Source organism: Triturus cristatus, chromosome 8, assembly GCF_964204655.1.
Source record: "Triturus cristatus chromosome 8, aTriCri1.1, whole genome shotgun sequence".
NCBI classification, from domain to species: domain Eukaryota; kingdom Metazoa; phylum Chordata; class Amphibia; order Caudata; family Salamandridae; genus Triturus; species Triturus cristatus.
In genome coordinates this window covers 1,519,440,922-1,519,467,882 of record NC_140591.1, presented here as the reverse complement: position 1 = coordinate 1,519,467,882, position 26,961 = coordinate 1,519,440,922, and the positions used below count along the sequence as shown (strand labels likewise).

General features: G+C 48.8%; 1 long non-coding RNA gene across 1 annotated transcript in view; it reads left to right on the top strand.

Moving 5' to 3' along the window:
* Window positions 1-26,462, top strand: part of LOC146806036 (uncharacterized) — a 134,443-nt gene extending 107,981 nt beyond the window's left edge. Inside the window, exons 2-3 of the long non-coding RNA XR_014967977.1 lie at window positions 18,752-18,897; window positions 26,332-26,462. This is a non-coding gene — a long non-coding RNA (uncharacterized LOC146806036). The remainder of the gene's footprint in view (window positions 1-18,751; window positions 18,898-26,331) is intronic.
* Window positions 26,463-26,961: the final 499 nt, after the last annotated feature.

The window sequence follows — 26,961 nt, the reverse complement described above, 5'->3', positions numbered from 1 at the left end:
GAACAGCTGTTCCGGGCGTGTGCCCAGTAGGGAGTGTTTAGGTTCATGTGGCACCTCCCACCCCAGGACCTCCGTAAGTTCAGACTCGACGCCCCTCCAGTATCCCTCCAACTCCGTGCAAGACCACACCATGTGAAGGAAATCAGCCGGCTCAGAGCCACAGCGGGGACAGGTCGCGTCAGTGGAGAGGCCCGCTCGGTGGAGGCGGGCCGGCGTAAGATAAGCAGTGTGAAGGTAGTAAACCTGGATAAGCCGCAGTCTGGCGGAGGCCGTCACTAAGCGGGGAGCCATAAGGGCGTCCCGCCAATCAGCCTCATCCAGGGGTCCCACCCAGCCCTCCCACCGTTCCTTAAGGCCCTCCAGAGATGTGGGGGTGCAATTGACAAGGGAGCGATAAATCCTGGAGATGCCCCCCTCCCTAAATTGCCCAGCATGACGTGAGCCTCCGTGGGGCTGTGGTCCGGCAGCCGGACGTCCAGCGTGGTGTATGTGCGTATGGCGTGTCGCAATTGGAGGTAGCAGTAGAATTGGGAGGAGTGGAGGGAGAAGCGCTTCTGCAGCTCCGAATAAGAACACATTCGCCCCCCCGCCAAACGTCTCCCAGCTGGGAAATACCGAGGAGGTCCCAAGAGTTAAAGCCCTCCAGATCCGCGACCTCCCGCAGCCATGTCCCGTGCCACAGAGGAGTGACCCGGGTCAGCCTCCCAGTCCATCGGGTGTGACGGAGCACCGCTCGCCAGGCCAGGAATATAGCTTTGGTGATATCCGGGCAAGAGGCAGGGATGGGGGCGCCATACAGACGGTCCTGAACGCCGGAGAAGCCCAGCTCCCCAAGTTCCACCCTATAGGCCGGGTCGGACCATCCCCCCCCAAACCAGTCGTGAATGACCAGGAGGCGGGTGGCTAGATAATAGAGGTAGAGATTAGACATGCCCAGGCCCCCATCAAAGGTGGGCAGGCGGCATGTCGACAGAGCCAACCTGGGCCTCCCAACCCCCCCAGAGAAATCTCGTCGCCATCCCATCTAGTTCACGAAACCAAGGCCGCGGAAAGGAAAGGGGGGGTATTTTGCAGCACATACAGGAACCGGGGGAGAATCATCATCTTGTAGAGGGCCACCTGCCCCAGCGGGTTGAGGGGCAGCTGGTGCCATCTCGCCAAGTCTGCCTTAGCTTTCTTGACCAGGGGGGTCACGTTGAGCGCCCAGCTCAGCTCCGGGAGGAGGGAGACCCAGATGCCCAAATATTTAAAGGACAACCGGCGGAGGGGGATGGTCTTCTGCCAATCAAAACAGTCCCGGGAAGGGTGCAAGGGAACCAAAACCGACTTCCTCGAATTCAGGGAAGACCAGACGCCCGGCCAAAACGACCCAAGATGGACAATGCACGAGGTCCAGAACGTGCCGGGTCGCCAAGATACAGCAGTACGTCGTCCGCGTAGAGGGCGATTTTATCAGCCTCAATGCCCGGCCATTCCCAGCCTTGAAGGAGATGGTCACTTCTGATCAGGGCCGCGAGGGGCTCCACCGCGAGCGCGAAGAGAAGGGGTGACAGCGGGCACCCCTGCCGCGTCCCCCGGCCGATCCGAAAAGGCCTCGACAGCGCTCCGTTAACCAAGACCCTGGCACGGGGGCGGGCATACAGGACCCGCACCATCCCCATGAACTTAGGGCCGAAACCCATATGGGCCAGGACGTCAAATAGGTATGGCCACCCCACCGAGTCGAAAGCCTTTTCGAAGTCGGCAAGGAGGAGGGCGAGGTATGGAGTCAGGCGGTGGCGGTGAGCCAGGGCCACGTGGAGGCGGCGAAGACAGTGGCGAGTGCCCCGCGCTGGCATGAAGCCGCATTGGTCCGGATGGACCAGAGTCGACAAAAAGGGCCGAAGTCGCTGGGCCAGGATCGCCGCGTAAAGCTTCACATCAGTGTTAATAAGCAAAATCGCTCGGTAAGCTGCTCTGTCGGTGGACGGCGGCGTAGATTTAGGCAAAACCACAATAGTGGCCAAGTCCGCTTCTAAGGGGAAAGAGCCCTTCTCGATCGCCTCCGCATAGTGGTCCCGCAGCCGCGGGACCAGGCTGTCCCTATATGCGGCATAGAATTCCTGGGGGAGGCCGTCGGGTCCCGGGGTCTTCCCAGTGGACGTACGCCCTATCGCGTCCCCAATTTCCTCAAGGGAAATGGGAGTTTCCAGGCCCTCCCATTCGTCCGGTCGAAGCCGAGCGAGGTGCACGTCACTGGACGCGAGCAGAGTGGCCAGAGAAAGATCCGGTGCCCGAGCCCGGTAGAGCTGGGAATAGAATTGGGCGAAAGCAGCCGCTATCTCCACGGAAGAGGAATGGAGCACGCCCTCGGAATCGGTGATCGCTGGAATGATGCGCGATGTCCTAGGTTAGGTGGCCAGGCGGTGCAACAGCGTGCCGTTTTTGTCACCCCAGCCGTACACCCGTGCCAGCGAAGACTGCCAGAGAAGCTTGGCCGCCTCAAGGGAGCGCTGCCGAATCTCCTCACGAAGGAGCCGCAGCTGCCGGTCCACAGCCGGGTCGTCGAGCTCAGCGAGAGACCGTTCTAACCGCAGCGCCCGGGCCTCACAGGGAGTGAGCTGCCGCAGCCGCGTCTGTCGGTGTCGCACCACGTGCGCCTTAGCCGCGCCTCTGATGGTCGCCTTGCAGGCCTCTCACAGGGTGCCCGCCGAGGAGACCGATCCCACATTGGTGCAGAAGTACTGGGAAAGCTCCGTGCCCACCGCCTTACGAAGCGTCCTATCCTGGAGCTGGAGGAACCAAGCATTATAGCGCCACATCGGCCGGGCCGTGTGAGGCGGAGAGCCCAGACCCAGGAAGACCGGAGAGTGGTCCGAAATCCCCCTGGGGAGGATACGGATATCTTGGATGCCCCCACAGGCGGCAGGGGGGACAAAAATCATGTCAATACGCGCATGAGAGCGGTGAGCGGCCGAGGTGTGGGTGTACTGGCGCGCGTGAGGGTGCCAGGTCCTCCAGGCATCGCAGAGGGGCCGGGCCTCGGCCCAGCCCGCCAGCTGCCTCGCCCACGCCGCACGGGAGTCCGACACCGGACCCGACGAATCCAGCTGAGGGGCCAAGACAGCGTTAAAGTCCCCCCCAAGCACGACATCGCCCAACGGGAAGGCATCCAACAGAGAATCCGCGCGGGATAACGCCTGCGACAATCCGGAGGGTGGCGCATAGACCGACAGGAAGCTGGTCGGCCTACCGTCGAGTGTGCCGCAAACAGCAAGCCCGGTTCCCTGAGGGTCGTGGATCACCCGTGTGAGGACAAAGGGGAGGGAGCGGCGCAACAGGACGGCCACCCCGCGGGAGCCACGAGAAAAGCCAGAGTGCCACACCCGGTCATACCCGTAGCGGGCTAAAAAGGGACACCTCTCACCGAGAAGATGGGTTTCCTGAAGCAGGAGTACATCGGCCCCCATTCGCTGGGCGTACTTAAGGACCGCAGCGCGTTTAAGCCGATCCAGCAGGCCGTTGACATTCCAGGATAGGATGCGCAGCTGAGCCTTGGGGGCTAAGTCTTCCATGGGAACAGTGGGCGGGAATCGCAGCGGGGGCGAGACACCCAGGGGGGCGCCTGCGGGACACCGAGCAGCAGGGACGCGCGGGGAAGGGACAAGGTGCATGGAAGCGCCCCGGGGAGCATGAATGACCTATTAGGGGGAACCAAGGAAGGCCAGCAGAGAGCGGGCGCTGGCGGAGCGCATGTGAGTGTCAGGGGGAAGCTGCGCAGTGGCACTCGCAAGAAGCTGTTGTGTGATGGGCCCAAGAAAAACCAAACCTGAACTAAAAGGAACACCCTCCCTAGGAGGAACAACCGACAAGATCCCCCTCCCGACCCCCCACCCCCACCCTACACTTCGAAAACGGAAGCATCTTTCGCCCTAACTTCAACAAACAACTACAAAGCCCCAAGCAGAGGCGCTCGGGTGTAAAGATCGTGGTGGACCCCTCCTGAAGTACGGATGGAATGGTGCTGTCCTAGGTAACTACACCAGAGCGGAAAGCCGCCGAGGCCAAGTCTGAGATTGAGGCCCATGCAGCGGGACCAGGCCGTCGAATCCTCCGCCGAGACAAAGGACAAAGAAAAGTCACGTCAAATGGCTGGGCTGCGGGAGAGGTCGGAGAGGTCTATGTGCAGGGGGAGGGGGGTCGGGGATGGGTCAGGCAAAGGCGATGAGCGGAGGCGAGAGCCTCCAGCCGCCTGTGAAGAAGTCCCAGATGAGGCGGATGAGTCCCTTGGTCTCCTCCTCGACATACTCACGGATCGAGGCCCCTTCGCCGCCCCGCAGCGGGGTCGCCGGGACTGCGTGCGCCGCCTGCGTCGTGGGCGCGGGAGTCGAGCTGTGTCCTGAGCCGAGAGCCGCTGGGTTGGCGACACCCGCCCGGGCTGGCGCAACGGCCGTTCCTCGGTGAGCCAGGTCCACACCGCCCAGGGAGTGTCAAAGAATAATGTCTTGCCCTGGAAGATGACGCGGAGGCGCGCCGGGAACTGGAGTTGGTAGCTGAGGCCCAAGGAGCGCATCTTGTGTTTCACCTCCATGTACGAACGGCGCTGCTCCTGGACCTCGCGGGTGTAGTCCGGGAAGACCATGATGGGGTGGTTGTTAAAGGCCAGGTGGGCTTGCAACCGCGCTTCCTTCAGGATAGCATCCCTGTCTCGAAAGTTGAGGATCCGCAAGATGAAGGGGCGCGGGGGGGCCCCCACCGGGGGCCTGGCCGCCAACGACCGGTGCGCCCTCTCCACCACAAACCAGGTGGACAAGCTGGCCGCCGGCATCCAAGATTTGAACCACTTCTCCAGAAAGTCGTCGGTGCGGCCACACTCGACCCCCTCCGGAAAGCCCACCAGGCGGAGGTTATTGCGCCGGGCCCGGTTTTCGGCATCTTCCGCCCGTCGATGCAGCTCCTGAGAGTGGGTCGTGAGCTCCCTGACTTGGTCTTGGAGCTGCCGGATGTCATCCTCCGCCGTCGAAATACGGGATTCCGCCTCCGTGATACCAGCTGTGGCGTTGCGGAGGTCCTGTCGCAAGAGCGCGACGTCCACCTTCACCTCCCCAACCATCCCCTCCAGGGACGCGCGGGAGGCGTTGATGGCCAGCAGGATGGTGGCAAGGTCTGTGCCAGGAGCCGACGCCGTCTCACCGCCCGTGCCCGGGGGGTCCGGGGTCGTAAAGCGGTCGATTGTGGTCTGGTGGGACGTGGTCTTCGACTTGGCGCCCCTGTCCTTGCCCATGATGGCGCTCGGGATGGGTACCCCATTGTCCGGGCTCAACAAGGCGAATCGGTGGCCAGCCGTGCCCCTCCGCCAATCGACTGGCCGGCGGGAGGCCAGGGACTGGAGGGGCCAGAAGAAAGGGAGAGCAAAGGCACCGCCGTCCCCCGGCGGGGGGAGGCCAGGAAGCCGCCGGAGACACCACAGTCCCGCTCCGGGCAGGGCCGCCCCCTCACCTCACCAGAGCCGCTCCGGCGCGAACCACCCCGCAGGCGTCCTCAGCCCAGGCACAGTCCCGGGGCCCTCTCATTGCAGCCCCTCACCGTAGGTCCATTGGTGCGCCCGATGCAGCAGGCCAGCTGGCAGACGCCCCCGGGTCCGGTCAACAGCTGGGGGGGGGAAGAGAAAAGAGCACCGTCTGCCCATCCGCGGCGAGGCCCCACCGGCAGGGGGGGGGAGGGGATCCGAGGCCCCAGACAGGAATGGGTTCCCACGCTGGCTGCGGAGGCCCGTGGCAGCTGGGCTCCGCCGCTCCCCGCAGTGGATCCCACCACACAGCTCTTCAAATGGCCGCCGCCCGGTCACCGCCGGTACGGGTCCGCAGCGGCGGCGCGAAGAGACACAGGAGCCGGTCCCTGCGCGGCCCACGCAGGCTCAGCTCACCCGCTCCCGGCCGCCGCCGTCGTGGGCCTCCGCAGATCCAGGGGGCACCCCACGGCTCCGGAAACAGCACCCTGCCGGGTCACCAATGGTTGGGGCAGCGTTGGGGCAGTGGTCAAGCAGGCATCTCAAGAGGCAGCCTTCCCGGGTCACGCAATGGCCAGCCAGCCGCCACCGTCCACACGGCCTGTGGCCCTCGCTGACTCCGTGGGGCTCACGCAACTTCCAGCGCCGGCCGCGGAACCAGCCTGTCGCGTCCCCAGCAGCCTCGTAACCAGGGGCAGCAGAGCTCAGCCCGGGGAGCAGGGAAACAGCCGAAAGTCGCACCGAGTGTGGTGCCTCGGTCCCGCTGCAAGTAGAGACCTCCGGATCGCTGCTAGGACAGCGGGGCACTGTGAAAGGCCGGATGTGAGGGGTCAGGCATCAGGAGCCTCACAGAGGGGCGGCCATCTTGACCAGCGCCACCTAGCGCTCCGTACTCCATTTTTTATTACACTAATAGTCAATAATAGTATTCACTATTTCTATAATAATTTTATTTTACAGAAACCAGGCAAGTGGAGATCCAACCAGCACCCATTAGGAAGAGCTGCCCCTGTGTTCCAGACACTGATTTTGCCACCTCTGAGGCCAGGGGTCTCAAAAGCAGTGCCAGGGGTAGCAAGGAGCAAACCAGGGGTCACAGCTGCTGACTGTGCCTCCCTTTGACTCTCAAATAATAGAAATAGGAGCCTTCCAGGGTGAACAATTGATTTTATGAAGAATAAAACAGTATGTTAACACGCTTGGCAAAGACAGGACAAATTAGGTAAACACAATGGTCACTTTCTTCTGCATTTCTGGAGCCACTCCAGCTCTTAGCTCCCAAACGTCGCTTGGGGAGATTTGAATTAACCCAGGGTTGATTATCACTGAGAGGGTGCCGGATGGTGAAGCAATGGTTGCTTTGACATCCCATGGTATCGCACAATACAAGGATGACAATACCTGATGCTGCGGTGGGAAGCCTAGCATGCAAAGTGACTGGGATGGAGCATTCAAGTGAAACATAAATTCAAAGGTAAAACAATTTGAGATCTGGGTGAGATGTATAGAAGAGGACGTCTGAGATGAATAGAAGTCTGAGTTGAGTAGAAGAGGAGGTCTGAGATGAGTAGCAGAGGAAGTCTGAGATGAGTAGCAGAGGAAGTCTGAGATGTGTAGAAGTGGAGGTCTGACATAAGTAGCAGTGGAAGTCTGAGATGAGTAGAAGTGGAGGTCTGAGATGAGTAGCAGTGGAGGTCTGAGATGAGTAGCAGTGGAAGTCTAAGATGAGTAGTAGTGAAGGTCTGAGATGAATAAAAGCAGAAGTCTGAGATGAGTGTAAGTTGAAGTCTGAGATGAGTAGCAGTGGAAGTCTGAGATGAGTAGAAGTGGAGGTCTGAGATGAATAGAAGCAGGAGTCTGAGATGAGTAGAAGTGGAAGTCTTAGATGAGTAGCAGTTGAAGTCTGAGATGAGTAGAAGTGGAGGTCTGACATGAGTAGCAGTGGAAGTCTGAGATGAGTAGAAGTGGAGGTCTGAGATGAGTAGCAGTGGAAGTCTGAAATGAGTAGAAGTGGAGGTCTGACATGAGTAGCAGTGGAAGTCTGAAATGAGTAGAATTGGAAGTCTGAGATGAGTAGCAGTGGAAGTCTGAAATGAGTAGAAGTGGAAGTCTGAGATGCCAGACTTTCAGGGCAACGTCACAGGCGATGCTAGCTCTAGACAACAAGATTGAAGCACAAGAAATTCCAGAAAGGAAGCAAACATTAAAGCTCTGGCGGTTCACGTAATCATCTTAGATATCAGAGTTCATTTTTGTTGACCACCAGAAATTAGGCTCAGCGGAGGACCCCAACAGCATATCCATCCTTAAGAATCTAATTCCAGCTATCTGAAATAGATTCTTAGGCATAGATATAAGCATTTTTACATGGCCATTAATGCCTCACTAAATGCAGTAGTGTTGCTGGCGCATCAAAAAAAAAAGTTATTACTCCCTCACTCAAAAACTTGGGCCTGGATTCATTTGAACCGATAAACTATTGCTCCATCACAATACTTTAGGACATAGCTAAGATAATGGAGAAGCACCTAGCAAGCTGGCTGTCTAATCATCTTGACGAATACAGTCTCCTTGAAGAGCGGTAAGCTGGCTTTTGCCCTGGGCATAGAGCTGAATCGTGTCTGATCACAATTTTGGATCTGCTGCACATGTGACTGGATGAGGAACAGGTGAATAAAGTTTTCTTCATCTCCCAGCAGCTTTCAACACAGTCATCTATGACATCTTATAGAACTTTCTTGCAGCTTATGGAATAGCCAGACAGTCCCTGACATAATTTTCCTCATTTCTTACAAGCATGGTCCAATCGGTATCACCTGCCGGAACTGATCTAGCGACATTTCATTGCCATGCAAGGGTCCACAGAGGTAAGCTATGTCCCTGATTTTGTTTAACATTTACATCCACCGACTATGCAGCTTGATAAGCTTATATGGGTTTTCAACATTAGCCCATGCAGAAAACACGCAGCTTCTGCTTAATTTAAACCAGCAGCCATCCAGTTCCATCAGACAGGTACATGATGGTCTAACAGGCATCAAGGACAGGTACATGATGGTCTAACAGGCATCCAGCACTGGGTGTCTTGCAACTTCCTGAAACTGAATGGTGAAAACAATAGCTATTAATCACTGTTGTAGACTCTGCAACTTGAACTTCTGACTTCTACCTGTTGCAACGACGCTGTCCTCCCATGCCTGCAAAGACAGTCAAGCCCCTGTGGGTGATCTTTGATCACAAGCCATCCTTCTTACCCTAGAATCAGAAATTCCAGGCCACGTGGCTAGCCCAGCTCACAGTTGTGACACATATCTGCCCTTTATCCCTGCAGACAATTTAGGGCAATTGGTGGGATTGTATGTTCTATCCCAGTAGGACAGTTGCAATGTGATCTTCCTAGGGCTCCCTGCTCAGGCCATCCCAGAATTACAAAGGATCATAATATGACTGAGATTCACAGAAACTCAGAAAATGTGATCATGTTTCCCAAGCAAGTCCCAGTTTGCAGTGGCTCCCTGGTAAAGGCTGTATCCACTATGTCCAATAGTCACCTAGCTCCTCTGCATGCCCCATTTTACATAGCCACAGAGCGGGGATACAGTCGTTCACCTTCTTGGCTCCAAAGTTTGGTATTAACTTCTACAGTAATTGTGAAACATTTCCAACTTTGTAGCTTTCCTTCACTCACAGACTTCATCTGCTCTGGTTTACTCCCATCTGTCCTTCCCATTCATGGCTGCCCTTTTATTGGCTGTCTTTTAACTCGTTTGTGTGTTGCTGTTTTGTTGCTAATGCCAAGATCCCTCAGTGCACATGCACTCAACAGTTAATAATCACGACAGAAGGCGGTACCACTGCCTGGAGACTATGAGATTCTGACTAGTGAAACTACAACATAAGGGATCCCATCCTGGAGAGAGCTCTGACTGTCAAACTAGATTTAGAGGTAGGTGGTACACAGGGTTTTCTTTTCCAAGACATTAGTGCAGCTACACAAACAATAAGAGAGGAACTTGCAGCGGTTCGGAAAGAGCTTCTGAGACTGGGTGTCGCAATTCTATCGTGGAATTAGGCTTGACTGGAAGTGGTGAATAAAGCCAAATTCGGCTTTTTTCAATGGACAGGGATGTTGCAAACCTTCTTTTGATGGATTATACATGAACTAAATGCAAACTGAACTTTGCTTACTGATAGCATCTGTGATAGTGATTATTTCAGCTGTCGATACTGCTCGAATCCTCACGTGAGCCCTTGAGGCCACGGTGGCAGACTGGGGAGGTATCCTGTATGGATTACCATGAAAATCCTATGGTATTTAATCACAATCTCTGCTTTCTTTTTTTCTATCCTCCTCCTTAAACTCTCTTAGCTTTATCTTTTCTTCCCCTGCTAACCTAACGGAGAAGTTGACTTGTTGCCTAGTTGATGGGTTGCTTGAATTCTGACATTAAAATTCTTTGCAGTAAACTCCAACTGATACTGCGGTTAGCAGCAAAGAGTTATTTGGAACATGTTTCTTACCTTCATTGTGTGATGTATTTTGCATGGATGGTTCTTGCATGATTGGCCATTTTTTAATCAATTAAAATATTTAAATCTAAATGTTAGATAAATCACACTACAACAGGGAAGTATGAAGAAATAGGCTCTAAGCTCTCCATCATATAAAACATAATAGGGGTGAATTCATGTACTTTTTCCCTGCTCTCCAACTACACCTCCCCCAAAACAAGATAGTTTCCAAAAAGAGGACTACCCTGATCTCCAGCTTCTCATCATGTCAAAGATGGGGGAAGTGGGGGAAGCCTACCAATACCCAATGAAAAAATAATCAAGGGAACACTTTTTTTCTAAGAATATACAGTTTCTCTAGGTCAGCACTTCTAAAGATCTCATGCCTCAACCCATGTTAATTGTTCCCTTTCTTATAGGCGGTCTTGTGGTGTGTGGGGTAGGGAGGAGGTCTAACAAAATGTTATAGGTGCATGAGGGTTCCGTCAGTGCCTCTTAAGCTGCTGGCCCATCCAACTGAAGAGTCTATGAATCTGACTACCAATCTGAGAATACATTTATTAGAGTGATGACGTAACCCATGCTGAAGAAACAACACCTGCAAATGACTTCTAATTGACCCCAGGGCATGTCAAGTCTATATGAAGCAATTGTCTGGGCACCAGTCATAGTGGCGGGTGAGAATCTTACTAGCCAAACACACGTAACAAAACTTGAGTGGGCCCCCCCTGCAAAGTACATGGAGGGGCCACCTCCGGACTCAACCAGGAGCTCTCATGCCAGGGTACTGTGCTGAGGGCCCCACCTTGAGCTTGCCCCCTACCCCCGCACCGTGGGGGCTTCAGGGGCGTATGTTACGCCACTGCTGGACATGAAATACAACTGTATTGATTGAGTCCTGGTTTCAGGGGTTAGAGAGCAAAATATCATGTTTATTTATTTGCGGAGAGGACAATTATAGTATCTCTTATCCTCCAGTCTAGGATCCTTTTTCTTTTATCCAAATTAACCATTAATCGTTTTTGCATACTTGTAGGTCTTCTTTCAATCAAATGCCTCTAGACAATTCTACCGTGAATAGCTCAGGCTTCCTCTATTACTCTTGCTTATTTCTCCTCTAATAGCATTGCCACCTTCACTTGCTCCATTATCCCTGAGTGTGGGGCCAATGGTGTCAACTTTCCATGCGGTAAGATGAAGGTGTCGGCCGTAACATCTTAGTTGAAGTAGGTTTAACTATTATAACCTTTATTTACTGGAATTCATCATGCTATTCTTTTTTTCGTAGACACTCTTGCATTTCCCTTCTCCAGCTACTGATTGTCCCAAATGAGTGTTGAACGTTCATATAATTTGTTTTATGGAGAAAGAGTCATCGGGCCCCATCTTTTTTATTTTTCTGTTCTACTTGGGCCCGCACACAATACTCCAAAAATGACCAAACATTTTGTCACAAATTCTCACTCTCTCGGTGCTTGTATGTGTACAATACCTCCAGAGAATTCACTAAAGACACACATTACTCCCCAGCGCATTATTAGAATGTGGGTAAGACCCACAATGGGCCTTGAGCGAAAGGACCAACCCCACAGCATTCTTGGGTTCTCCATCTTAAACACTTAACATACACTTATCATTTCCAATGGCTTTACATTGCTATCTATCAGTGTGAGCATGGCTAGTGTGCCCAACATCAAAGTTAAAACTGCCTGCTTTCTGTATATTTGCCAGCATCCCAAATGACCCCCAACTAGTGTCAGAGCCTCCATATGCCCAATAGCATCTAAAAAAAATCATTATTAGTAACCCTGGACTCCCCTATGATCCATGGCAGCATAATTTAGATTCCAGCAACAAAGTCACCATGTCTTCTGTCACTCATTGGTATTATTGCCAGCAGCTCCAGTTTATGTGTCAGTATTATCACAGTCCCATGGATCAGCTCCCGCATCATCTAGAAGCAATGCTTAGTACTTGCCACAGACATGGTATCAGTGCCAAAACATAGTGGTGTCCCCATAATCAGCTCCAACAACCCACAAATTTCCTATGGTCTGAGAAAATATCTCCAGTACTTTCAGCATTGGTGGTGGCACATGCCAAGAGATTATTGCCAGATTATCCCCCCTCCTCCCCTCCCAAAATAAATCCAGTGGCCATATCAGAGTTTTCGATTGGACTAACATTGTTATTGGATACTGAGAGTGCAAGGTGCCTATAACACCTGATATAACATAACACAGCCAAAGCAGTATCCGCCATGCCTATCCAAATAGTGCCAGTGCCAGACGTAAGCAAAAGAGATGATACGAACCAGCTGCAAAGCGTTTTATTGACTGTCACCACTAGAAATAGTCAATCAGGGATTGGGGCATTCAGTGGACAGCTACACCACACTGGGGATACCCAATAATCCCTCCGGAGACTGGGTAAATACTATCTAACACAGACCCCTAGAGCAGTTCATGGACACTTCACTGCAATGCACGCGTTCTCTAACCAGACTAGTAAAACTAATATTCAGTATCACGACAGCGAGATAGAAATACTGCTGAGAAATATCAACAAGCATTGCCATAGCCAATAGGTCTCGCCTTTGGGGCCTTATAAGTGTTTAGCCATGCAACAGTTGCATAACTAAATACTTATAAGGTCCCAAAAGCGAGACCTATTGGCTATGCAAAGCGGCGAAAGTGAAAGTGATCACGATCACGATCAAACATCAAAGCGGCCGCAAAACCGAAAGTAATGGCGGTAAAGCGCGGCGCGCGCGCCCGCGCACGTGCACTGTGGCTCTAGGCTGGCCTGGTAGCACTTTTTGGAACCCTCTCAATAAGTCTCGCCAGACCAGCGCATGCGCTGGGTCAGACGAGACCTAAAAATCTGAATAATACTTTATTCAAGCAATTGCTGAATGTCTTAACCGTAGGAATCAAATGCCGGAAGAGGGCTGAGCTACAAATCCTTCTTAGTGTATTTTTATGTCATTTATGCACAAGTTCTGTACTGGCGCGCAGCTGAATCTGCCTTGTGGTGTGACATGAAAGGGAGCTAAGCATGTTTTTAAGGGTTCATGAACTTTGGTCGGTTCTTTCCAAAATAGAGCATTTTAGGGAAAGCGCAATGTAACCATCACATCTGGCTTCTGCACTGAGAGTACGAAATCTCCTTTAGTACAGGAAAAAAATCACTAACTTCCCTTAGTATGCTGACCTTCGCTCTAACAAACACATTTGGGGAATGCACAGTTTCTGAAAGCAGGTGCCCACACAGATAGAGAGGGCAAGAAATGCTTATTGCTTGTCACCCATGGACCACTACTGGGCTCCGACGCAGACTCACCGGACCTGAGGGCTGGGCCTGGCCTGCAGCTTAAGAGGTAGGCGTGAGTGCACCATTTAATTGATGATAAGCCTCTGAGGCCCGGCCGGGGCCCAGGCGTGCCTGCCGTGCGCACCATTTAATTCATAATGAAGTGAGGGGGCCCTGGAGCGCGGGGGCCCCCAGCAACACGGGGACTGCGGGGGCCTGTGTTATGCCCTGGTTGGACCCCAAACTGCCCAAGTCCACAATGAGCCTCCACAAATTCTTCCCATTTACCAGAATCAATCACCTGACTTTCTCGCTGCCTCCCACACTAACTGACATTGTTAATGCCTCAGGTCATCACCAGGTGGACCTGACCAGTTGGAAAAAACTGCAATACCCATCCTCCTGAATAAGCCCCATACATCATTAATGATATTTCCAACTATCCACTCATCTGAAATTTACTGATTAAAGCAAGGATACTTGAAAAGAAGGCAACAAGAGAGCTGCATCGATAAAGAATCACCCTTCGTATATGACTCGCAATTAGGTTTTTGATGAACTAGAGGCACAGAATCGATGGTCATTGGCATATGTGAGGAACTACGAAGAGTATGTGAAAAAAACAACATGCAGCCGCAATACTATTAGACCTTTCCTCAGCTTATGACACTGTGTATCACAACATCCAACTCCATAGCCGTAAGACTACACCAGCCTTACACAGCTAGTCCTAGCACGGATTATGTCATTCCTTTGACATCACAAGCAATAAAAATAACTTGGTCAGTTCACCTCAGTAACTCAACGATCATCTTAGTGCCGTGGCTCTTTATGGCAGATTTACACCATCTAGTCCATGTTATAAACCGATTCAAGATGTCATGTTAAACCGACGCAGATTATGCATGGATCATGATCTATATAGGAGAACACAGAGATGGCAGATAGATTTTACTAACTGTCTTACCCATGTAGAGATAAGGAGGAAGGAAAGCAACAATGCCTCGTGCCTCAATGGCTCTAAAACAGAAATCTTACTATTTGGTAAACAAAGACATTTTCAGCTACCTTTCCAGTGACCACATATGCTCACTGATCCCCTAAACTGAGCATGCAAAGTAAGGATGCGAGTTGTCATCTTTGTCCCAACATTTGGTCCCACAGCAGCCTGGGTGGGATTTTCGCGATGAAAGGTCATCCATTGTACTGGTGAATGCACTTTTGTCATAACTCGCTATCAAGTGGCTGCCTCGTTTTTAGGTCTCGCTTTGCGAGGCATGCAGTGTATACTGTAGTGTGGAAGCTTCGTGGAAGCTCCACCCACTCTCTGCCCATTGGCTTTTGTCTTAAATTCTGCCTTCCGATTGGTTTGAGGCTTGTTAGTCCCTCCTCATTCAACTTTTGTATCCTTCCACGGCTATTGGCCCCTTTACTCCTGACACTATTTTCTTTTAGGTCTCGCCTAGCATTGCAGCGCGAATGCGCTGCCATCACTTTGCGAGACATGCAGTCTATACTGTAGTGTGGAAGCTTCGTGGAAGCTCCGCCCACTCTCTGCCCATTGGCTTTTGTCTTAAATGCTGGATTCCGATTGGTTTGAGACTTGTTAGTTCCTCCTCATTCAGCATTTGTATCCTTCCACGGCTATTGTCCCTTTTAATTCTGACACTATTTTCTTTTAGGTCTCGCCTAGCGTTGCAGCGCGAATGCCCCGCCATCGCTTTGTGAGACATGCAGTCTATACTGTAGTGTGGAAGCTTCGTGGAAGCTCCGCCCACTCTCTGCCCATTGGCTTTTGTCTTAAATGCTGCCTTCCGATTGGTTTGAGGCTTGTTAGTCCCTCCTCATTCATCATTTGTATCCTTCCACGGCTATTGGCCCCTTTACTCCTAACACTATTTTCTTCCCTGTCTCCCCACCCCACCGCCCCCTCCCTCAGTCTGTGACTTCTCACCCTCACCCGCCCTCCCCCCACATCTGTTCGTATTTTCTTGCCTGCTGGCACTACCGTTTTCATCTTTATTATTGCCACCTTGAAATATGCGAATTCAAGATGCGTGCTGTACAAAAACTTCTTGTGTTTAATGAACTAGATTTTAATGTTACTCTAAATATAATAAGACTCTAGGCAACGTTTGGGGTATGCATGGCAACTGACGCCTCTTAGTTCTCAAATGGCATTGTTGTCGGGCGGGAATGTTTTAACTCATGCTTAAAAGGAGCACTTTTAATAACTTCCTCTCAATTCAGTGCTATAATCTTGTGTACTGAGGTGACACGCTAAAGAAATGCACTTTTTTCAATTCTTAAGAGACATTATCGCACATTTACTTCATGTTTACTGTATGATTAACATGCCGATCATTTTCACGGCTCGCCCACTGACTCGTATACCCTTGGCTCGTCTCCGGCTGGCTCTACCTGTTAATTAATTTATTGGCTCGCGCACCTCTAATAAAGTGAGATGAATGGATACATGACCGTGAGCCCAGTAGTTGGTAGAGAAATAGACTGATGCAGACAAATAGACAAAGTCAGTCTCCGTTGCCTCAAGTCAGAATCATCACTTTAAATAACCTGGAAATCTGCCGGCAACTCCCGCATACCCCAACCTCATCCCCCTCACCTATTCTTAGCAGAAGCTGCAGATTCTGAGCTGTGCCCTGCTGGTGCAGAGGAGCACAGCAGAGTCTGTAGAAGCGCTGGGATCCCCAGCCTCTCCGGGTGGGCACCTAAGCCTTCTGGGTGCCTTCACACTCAGGATAAAATAATACATTTTGTTCTGTGCTTTAGTCGCCCCTCTGTGAGCACTGTCTGGTAGATGAAGCTCTGTGTTAATAAACACATTCGGAGAGGTAGCTGTGTACAAACAAACAACAGCCACAATACCGTACGTTTTGAACGTGTAGTTAAATACCTGCTCACCGAGTACCTCATTGGCTGATCATTCCATGGCACTACCAAAATTACTTTTGGACACATTTGCTCAACTGTAAAACACTCCCTTCTATGGGTCATTTAACAACTCGGGGCTTTGCGGTTAGGTAACCTACTTTGAATGCTGTGTAAAAGAGTAAATACAAAAATGAATGCAATGCAACTAAGCAACCAGTACTGTCTAAAACACTGTGAAAACTGACACGCATTCTGGCATTTTGTTTAGTTAATGTTGATTTTCTCAAAGATGCGAGTAAAGTACTCTTAATATCTTAATGAAATCTGCACACTTTTAACTAATAGCACCGGGCGACCTTTGACAACTAGGCAATTAATACATTTTCATGTACCCCCGAAGCCCCCCTGCTCCCTGCCCCCTTGGCAAACTTCATTGCCTCCCAGTGTTTGGGAGATAACCAAGACGCAGGAGGGTGAGTCAAATAGTCTAGAAAATGAAAGAGAAGCCGGGATTCGGATTCACATGCTCCGATCCCGATCGCGTTGGTTAGTCTGTGAGCACTACTTTTATTAATGAGTTTCGCATTAGTAAAGCACCACGGTGTGGGGGGCGTGGCTTGGATGCCGAACAAGATGGCCGCCTGGCTCCGGAGCTCCGCTGCACCGAGACGGACTTCTCTTCCGTTTCTGCTGTTTTTCAGCACGTTCCTGTGGATTTCTTTCGGCTGCCGCCTACAGACCGTGGTGTGCCTCAGATGTGACCGCCAGACCCGACCTTTGTGCGGTAATGCTCCGTTTTTCGTCTGGAACTGTAGGTGCCTCAGCGCGTCCGCCATTTTGAGGCAGGCGCGTCTTTCGCGCGCGGCCAAATCTGTGTAAATTCTCCTCACACGGAGAACAGTTGATAGTGCCTGATGGCTCCTCCTATACCTGCCCGCTGCTTCTGAACATCTGCACCTCCTTTTACCTCTATTTTTGACAGCTGCTTCCTACTCTCCCTCATGTTATGCTGCAGCTTTTCTTCCTCACCAGCCATTATTCCTGCCTCATGGGTGACTTCTGCCTCTCTACCTCAAGTATGAATAAGAAGTTTTAGACTTTCCCATTTTCCTTAACAAATAAATATACTCTGCATGGCTCCTGGATGTCCGCAGGTCATTTTTGCTACTCTTTGAAGGTCAGCTCATCGTTAGTTGGGACTACCTTTGATACCTGGTGTGCTGCTGCCCTTTAGTAAACTTCTCTGCTGGTTTTCCACACATCTCTATGGACCGTTATTGAGCTTTACCACACATAGTTGAACACGGTTGCCTCATTTTTTGAACTTTGTTATTTGTGGTACACGACGCTCGCCAGGGTCCTTTTCATTCTGTCTTCTGCTCGTTTGGGCTCTATGGGCAAGCTACGCAATCCAAAGTTCGTCTTTGTGCCCTCGAAGTCTTCTCCTACGCCCTCTTCCTCTTCTTCCTCAACAGCAGATCATTCCTCACTTACAGATACAATGGCGGCAGCGGCTCCCACTCGCCCTTCTCCATCATCATCAGCCTCTAATAAAGCGTCTCCTCCTACTACTTCTTCTAAGCGCTTGAAGCAAGATTCTCCTCCTCCCGATAAACCATCGTCTCCCATCTCTATGGAACTACTGCTGGAGGAAATTTGCGCTTTACGCCCGTTTGTGGAAGAGACCAATACAAAAATGCAAATGTTTGAGGCAAGATGGGCGACTATGGACACCCGAGTATCCTCCGTGGAGCAGCAGATTACAGATATCCACACTAACTCTCAACGTATTTCCTCGCTGGAAAAGTCTGTTCTCACACTTCAACAGCACACTGAGGACTTGGAAAATAGAAACAGGAGGAATAACCTACGGATTTATGGTCTGCCGGAATCTTTGGAAGGAGATGACCCTGTTGCATTTTTCTCTTCTTTTCTTTTGAAACTTTTGGACATCCCTTCTACTACTTCTCTTAGTATCCAGAGAGCACATAGACTTGGTCCTCGTTCCTCAGCCTCAGCTAAACCACGAGGAGTCATCATCCTATTTCTGAAGTTCACTGATGTCCTTCTGGTCCTTTCTGCAGCCCGATCCAAACGCCAAGTCTCCTGGATGGGCCAGAGGGTGTTCCTCTCGCAAGATGTCTCTAATGTTACTGCTGCGAGAAGAAAGGAATTTTTGAGTCTTCGACCTTCTCTACGCTCTCTGGGTGCTAGGTATGGTTTATTCCATCCCTGCCTCTTCAAGGTGACCCATCAGAATCAGACGTGGACTTTTCATGATCCTGCCGAACTTAAAAATTTCATTCATATTCAGACTAATGCTGGCATGGATACCTCCAATGCTGCCAATGGTTGACTATCTTAACCTCTTTTCTTCTCTTGCAGGTTTTCTCGGTTAATGTTCTGGTGTGGGCTTCCCTTTGTCGCCTTTGTCATTGTTTTTTATTAGTTGCTGGATTGTGTTTTCGTTTCCTATGTATATTCTCTGCTTTTATATTGTCGTTTTTTAGTCTAATTGTTTGCATTATCTTTTTCCTTCCCTAGATTGGCTGGTGTATTATTATTATTCTCCATCCCATGTGGTTCGTTTTGTTCCTTCCCGTCCTGGTGCAGTTGGTTCTCCTGGCTTTGGGTGGTCATTCTTGTCGAATCCTTCCATAACCCCATTATCTCCCCTTTCTCCCTCTCAGGTATGTCTCTTTCAGTCGTCCTTTTTGGATATGTACTGTCACTTCTTGTACTTTCTTCTTCCTGTCCTTCCTCTTCTTCCCCTTCCTTTTCGCCTCTTCTGTTATTTATTCCTATCTTTTCTCTGCCTACTCTGTTATTACATCTTTTTTCTCATCCCCTTTTAACTGCACCTTCCATTCTTCTTTTTCCTTCTTCTCTTCATATGTATTTATTGGCATCTTTTTCTTATTTTCTGTTATTGTGGCTTTCTTTCCATGTTCAACATTTACTGTTTTTGCCTTCAAAGTTATTTCATGGAATGTAAAAGGTTTTATTAACCCGATTAAGAGACAGAGAGTCCTTTCCCACCTAGCTTCTTACAACCCCGATGTAGTACTTTTACAAGAAACTCATCTTACTGAAGCGGAATCGCTTAAGTTGAAAAGAAGCTGGGTGGGCACGGTTTTATTCTCTCCCTCTTCTAATAAAAAGAATGGTGTTGCTATTTTATGCCATAAAAGGTTAAAATGTAAAGTTGTTTCCCAAGATACTGACACTGATGGTCGATGGGTATTAGCTAAGTTGTTAATCAATTCTGTATCCCTAACTGTTCTTAATGTTTATGGCCCTACTCACCCTGATTGTAATTTTTGGCCTGTAATTACCTCGAAATGTTTTCAGCATAAAGATACCATGTTTGTTTTAGGAGGTGACTGCAATCAGATTGTTGACCCGTTTCTTGACCGCAAATCTTCTGTCCGTTTTAATCCTCACAAATCACACAAACAATTTCTCGACACCATTTCACAGTCACATCTCATTGATTCATGGAGACTTTCACACCCTGACACCCTTGATTACTCCTTCTTCTCGCCTCCTCATGCCTCCCTCTCCCGCCTTGATTACATCTTTCTTTCTCAATCCCTTTCTCAGAATCTTTTATCCTCTTCTATCGAACCCATAGTTATTTCTGATCATGCACCTATTGTCACTACCTTCGATCTTCTCCCTGCACCTCCTAAACCTTCCCGCTGGCGATTTAATAATTCCCTCCTCACAGATCCTCTTTTCTCTTCCTCTTTTCTTTCCTTTGCTAATGAATTCTTCTTACTTAATTCTGACCCCTCTTTGGCCCCTCATGTTATTTGGGATTCTTTTAAGGCGACTGCACGGGGCTTTGTTATTGATTTTGTTTCTAAAAAGAAGAAACATTTTCTTAAAAAGCAGAAAAGTGTGTTGGCTCATATTAAATCTTTAGAGCATAAATTCTATACTTCCTCTAGCAAGTCTGTTTTGCCAGACCTTATACGTGCTAAAATGGATTTTAACAAAACCACGACTGACAATGCCTCTTCAATTTTGCTTCGGAGCAGTGCTCGTTACTATGGGGGTCGCAATAAATCAGGTAAGCTTCTAGCTAACTATCTTAAAACCCGCAAAGAGCGTACCTCTATAGACTCCATATACTCTTCGGATAACCTACTTCTTCATAAGGAACAAGAGATTCCTAACCAATTCCAACTTTTTTATCAGTCCCTCTATACACCCGAATCTCCTCCTTCCCCTTCTCTTCTCCAATCCTACTTTGAAAAGCTCCCTACCCCCTCCACCTCCCATCTTAATTTCCCTGATCTTGAGCACGACCTCTCTATCACTGAACTGGATAGTGCCTTAAGGACTCTCACCAAAGGCAAAGCGCCGGGCCCCGACGGCTTCTCTGTTGAGTTTTACAGGCATTTCTCTGATCTTTTGCTCCCTAAACTTCTGTCACTTTTTCAATCCTTTTTTCTCTTCGGCTCTGCAGCTGGCTCTTTCCATGAGGCCACGATCTGCCTTATCCCCAAGGAAGGTCGTGACCCTCAACTATGTAAAAATTACCGTCCGATATCTTTAGTCAACGTAGACTATAAATTATTCGCCAAACTCCTTGCCTTACGTCTGGATCCTCTTATGCCCCATCTCATTGGGAAAGAACAGTGTGGTTTTGTCAAAGGTAGACTCACTTCAGACAATTCTCGCCTCTTCCTTAACGTTTTAAATAAAGTCACGTCTCTTTCCATTCCTCTTGCTGCTATCTCTGTTGATGCTGAGAAAGCTTTCAACAGGGTGGACTGGTCCTTTTTGTTCGCTGCTTTACGTTGGCATGGCTTTGGTCCTAAATTTATTTCCCTTATCTCCTTGCTTTACTCAGCCCCTAAGGCATCTGTTCTTGTCAACGGCCATCTCTCTTCGTATTTCCCTCTCCAACGTGGTGTCCGTCAAGGTTGCCCCTTATCCCCGCTTCTTTTTGTTCTTGCCCTTGAACCTTTTTTGACGTCTATTCGAAATAATGTTTCTATTTCTGGCTTTCTGTATGGCAAGACACATCTGAAACTCTCTGCATATGCTGATGACATCCTTTTATTTATCTCTGCCCCTGAACAATCTATTCCAGCTCTACTATCTGAGTTTACCTCTTTCTCACAAGTCTCTGGATATAAGATCAACTCTGATAAAACTGAGATTCTTCCCCTTACAAAATATTGACTCCCACATCAATTCTCTTCTACTGGTTTTGCATGGAACTCCTCTAAAATTAAATATCTCGGAGTATGGTTCTCAAATTCCATCGCCACGTCCATTCAATTGAATATGTCTATAGTTCTCTCCCGTATTGATAAATTATTATCCTCTTGGAACCCTCTTTATCTTTCATGGTGGGGTCGACTTGACTCGATTAAGATGATGGTATCTCCCATTCTCATATATACTTTATCCATGCTCCCTGTGCACATTCCGGATGTCCATTTTAAACGCATTGATTCCTGCCTTTCTAAGTTTCTGTGGAGGAATAAGAGGTCCAGGATTGCATTAGCCATCCTTCGTAAACCTAAACCGAACGGTGGAGTCAACTTTCCAGATTTCCGTCTCTATCATAAGGCTTTCTCTCTGCGTCAGGCCTCTAGGTGGCTTATCTCACAACCCTCTCCTTTTGATCCTCTTTGGCTTTCTATTGAGCGTTCACTACTCTCTCCGTTTTCTCCTCTTGAAACCATACATTTCTCTGTTAAAAACCCATTCACTTCTCTTCCTTTATTCAAACATACCTCCTCCCTTCTGCATTCTCTAGTCTGTTCTACTCCTATTACTCGTGAATCCTTTTTAGAATCCCCTATTTGGTATAATTCACTTATCCTCTTAAATAATAGGCCTATTTATTGGTCTTCTTGGAGGTCAAAGGGTCTCGTATGGGTTAAGCAGCTCTTTGACGGACTTATCCCATGCTCCTTTCCTAGCTTTCGTCTTGTATTTCACTGTCCTCAGTCTTTCTTTCGCAAATTCACTGTTCTCATGACTCTCCTTCTCGATGTTTACTATTCCCTCCCTCCTTCATCATCTCCTATCTCCCAGCCTCCTCTCCTTCAAATCTTGCTCAATCTGCCCAAAGCATCTCTTATTTATAAATCTTTCTCGTCCCCTCCTCTGAACCGTTCTAAATCTAAGCTGGAGTGCGCTTGGGAGTTAGATCTAGGTTGTGACTGGTCGACTATTCTTTGGGATAAAATCTGGTCCAGATCATTGAAAATATCTCGCTCTGCTTCCCTGACTCAGTCTTTGTTTTTTCTTTATCACAGATTGTATCTATCCCCGGTTTCGATTTCTCGTTTCTCCCCTACTCATGGTTCTAATTGTTGGACCTGTGGTTCCTCTGATGCTGATCTTCTTCACCTTCTCTTTCTTTGCCCCCCTGTTGCTACTCTGTGGCGTGAGGTTTGGTCTTATGTTTCTCGACTATTTTCCATCTCTCTCGCCTACTCTATTCCTCTTCTTTTCTTAGGCAGCCTTTCTGATTCCTTAGGTATCCCCTCAGACTGCTTTGGTCTATTAGACCTTATGCTTGCCCTGGCATTCCAACACACTGGGGCAGATTTATGTTGCCTGGCGCATCCCTGCAAATCAGCAAGGATGCGCCAGGAATGATGCGTCACGCAAGTTTACCCTTGCGCCACACATGATGCGCCGCATTTATAATGCGGCGCATCATGGCGCAGGAATAAACAGATGCGTGACGCATCCAATGGCGTAAGGTTGGCGCAGTGCTTCAGTTGCGTCGCAAGCGCGACGCAACTCCAGCACTGTTCCAACCAACCCTATCCCTAACATGGTGCGTCAAGCCTTACGCCTGCTTCAAGCAGGAGCAGGGTTTTGGCGCAACAGCGTTGGGAAAGTGACTCAGTCAAATCTTATAGATTTGACTGAGTCACTTTTCAGGGGCGTTCCTGCGACGGAACGCCCCCCCCTATGTCGACACGCCCACGTGAAACCTGACGCAGGTTTTACGTGGCGCAGGGCTTTACATCGTGACGCATCTCCATAGATGCGTCACGATGTAAATATGGCGCAACGTGGCGCAGGGTTTACACCGCCGCTGCGTCACAAAAGTGACGCAACGGCGGCGTAAAAGTGGCGCATCTCCGACATAGATCTGCCCCACAGCCTTTAACTGGAAATCTCTCACTAATCTATCCATAAAATGCTGGTGGAACTCCCTTTGTCTTCACCATAGGCTTGATGTGCGCTTTGCTGCCTCCTCCACTCCCTCTCTTAATAGAGACTTGTTTTGGTTGCCCCTCACATCATACCTTGATCGCATGGCGTCGAGGCGTACTTCACATTGCTCTTCTGAGAATTTCAAACCTCCATGAATGATTGTTTCTGCTCTGTCCTCCTTATCATATCTCCTATATTGTTTATTTTCTCCTTTACTCAACTGACAATCACTTTTTGACTTCTTTATCTACTTCTTCTATTTTGCCATGTTTGCTTCCTACCCTCTTCATATTGTTTCCCTCTCTTCTTTTCTTCTGTTCTCCTTCCTCCTCTTTTCTTTTTCTTTTCTTTCTTTCTTTCTCTCTTCTGTTCCTCCCCTCTCATCCATAAAACCTTATAAAATGCTTTTTGTTTACTTATTAGATAGTATTGGCCTACTGTCTCCTTCATTCATCATTGTTAAGATCATGTGTATTGGTCAGTATTTCTGTATTCTTTCAAGTTATCTCAATAAAGCATTTTAAACTGAAAAAAAAAAAGCACCACGGTGTGCATGTGTGACGACACTTCCCCCATGAGGTACGTGCCAAGCAATTGTTGACACAATCCACACTTTGCGTCTTTTTCAATATATTTATTACGAAGTGCAGGACCTTTCCAAGGGATTTTGCACACTACATACATTCACTCCAAAAATAAAACGTGTAGGTAAAAAACATTGCCATTTACAATGTCAATAGCTCTAACTCACAAATGCGAGACCTATTTGCATTGCAAATGCTTGTTTATATTATTGTTTATAAACAACACCCATAACTGGGGAGTTGTTTCTGAAAAGCAAGATAACAATGGCCATGACACGCGGGGATAATTTTCCCAGTCGTTCAGGCCATTGGTTTGTTTCCCTACTCAGGTCCGTTATGCCTTTCATGTCAGACCTTGGCAGGGAAAATCAGTGGCATTGTCTCTGCCCCTAGGTCACGGTCCCCCAATAGCGTGACCATGCAGATATTTATCTGACGGGCTGCCGGGTCAATGGTTTCTGACAATGGAACTTGTTGAGACTCCGCCTTCAGAATCATCACATTTGACTGACTTCTGATGGCGAGAGACTCTAACTACGCCTCTAATTATTTCACAAGTACAAGTCAGCCCACAATCTGAGTTCGGCAGCCAATAAAACTTTTGCGGAATGTAACAGCAGGTGCACCAGCAGAAAACCTTGGAGGCCTCAATGTCCCACAGCCCAAAATGGATGACACCAGCCTTGGATGAGTACAAGACTCTTGTGTTCTGCCAGGTTGTTCATGTGCCTCTAACTGATTATCAGTTCATGAACACGAAACATCAATTCCCCATGATGCCGGATGGAACAACCTACTGACACTGCACGGGGCAATTAACCTTTGCTCCACATTGCAGTGGTCCACAAAACAGTCATACTCTTCCTCTGGATAACAGCAGGGTCAGACAATTCTGTAGGGTAATGAGGCAGCGCCCGATAGGCTGGTCTGACAGATCAGTGTGTGGGCCGGTTTTTTAACAGCTTGTGGGCCTGGCCTGTTTGATGGCCAGGTGGGCTGGTTTTAAATGTTGGTTTCCCCAATAATACCACAAGAATTGCCTGCAGCAAACACACATGCATGCAATGTCCCATACTTTGCAAAAAACCCATACAGCATGTCTTTACAAATTCAAAACTGACCTGATGTGTAGTTGTGGGACACTTCTGTAGCTATCTGGTTCCCTAATGGGGGGCCACTTTTATTTAGGTGACCAGGCTTATTTTTTGTCCCAGTCTGACACTGGATAACAGGAACTGTAATTTAGCTGTCTGCGACCGATATATGTTACCTGTTTCTAACTTGCTATCGTCAGCCTATCCTCTTTTCATTCCTGAACACTCTGAAGCAGCCTGTAAGTGGACTGTAGTGCCCAACAAATAACAAATAAAGGAATAAAAGGATAAGATACGCTAAATACTAAATTATAGCTTTCAGAATCACTATTATCTATATAGAGAGGGGTATTGTTGCAACTGGTAAAGACAGTTCTAGTTGTCTCATAGCTCATTTACCTTTCAGGTCATTCCAATTGATGATAAAGATCCTTTTAACAAACCCACTGGATCTGAAGATGGGCTAGTTGAAGGAAACTGGTAGTTAATTAAGATTTAAATGTTGCCGAGCACGATTGCTAACTTTAATAGGTAGCATGAAGAAGAACAGAACATCCCTGGATTTGGCTGAGCTCAAATCCAGGGCATTATTTTGCAAGATAGTCTCACAACTACCTAAGCTTATAATTAGCAGATGGCAAGAGCTATGCGAGCATCTCTAGTCCCTGCTATGCTGCCCTTGGGGCAGAAGAGCAAGAGAACAAGGGGATCCCCCGCTAAAGGTGAGTCAAATGGTTCATCAGTGGGGTGATAAATATTGGAAATTGGTGCAAAAAGAACACAGAGTAAGACTGGTGCAATGGGTGTCTTTTCTAATGAATGTGGGGACTACTACAGTGGTAAACAAATGTCAGACATGGAAGAGGAGCATGTGGAAGCAGGAGGACATAAGTCCCAGTGCCCTCTGAAACTATCATGCAGATGTCCATGGTCTTGAGGTGAGCTGAGCAATTGTGTTTTTTCAGGACTTCTCCTTTCTCTGCAGGACTGTAAGCCATTCACACAGAAGTATGAAATAGGGCCCCTATGAAATGCAGTTATAGGAAAGGGACAAGATGATAAAAAAAGTAAGCTATTTAGGTCAGCACTTCTTTACCTGTGGTCTGCGGACCCATCTGACCTCTTACCATTATTTTCGGCCAATAACCATAAGCATTTTGAGCTAAATAGCTGTATAAAGATGGCTCCTCCTATGTGGGTACGTGAAGTTCAACTTGTTGTGACTATGTTTTTGTTTTCCATCCAGGGCTGGCTCTAGGGCGGTGCCACCGGTGTGACCGCAACAGGGGCTGACTTCGGGTGGGAACGCTGTGTTTGAAGTACATTATGGTTTTAAAAGCATCTGCTGACGCGTTCCTGGCCTCCAGCAATTTTCAGACAACAATAAAAATGTCAAGATAACTCTGTTGATTAATGTTCTTCCTAGAGGGAGATCATTGGTTTCTCTAGTGGAAGTTTTGACCCATGGTAAGGTAGCACAGAGGGTTAATATGCCTGCTGCAAAGAACATGTAAACTTCAGATCACAAACTGCATATAATGTAAATAGGTCAGTGGGTTACTGCTTTTGTCAGAGAGATCATTTGTTACTTGCAGTTTATAATCCTAACATAGAACAGTTATCTATTAACTGTCATCCAAAAGCTGCATGTATGGGGGAAATCCCTAATGTCCGTCACTGGGCAGTTGATATGGATAGAGCAATGGTAGCCGAAAAAGACGTCTCCAAATACTGGGGATGCCCCAGAAAATAGGATAGCAAGAGGGGCGGGTGGAACAAATACAGGGGGGACATATGTCTGTCTCCGACAATTGAACTACGGCGTGAACGACTTAAACTTGTGGATGTGTCCAATACAAACAATGTAATTTTAAAT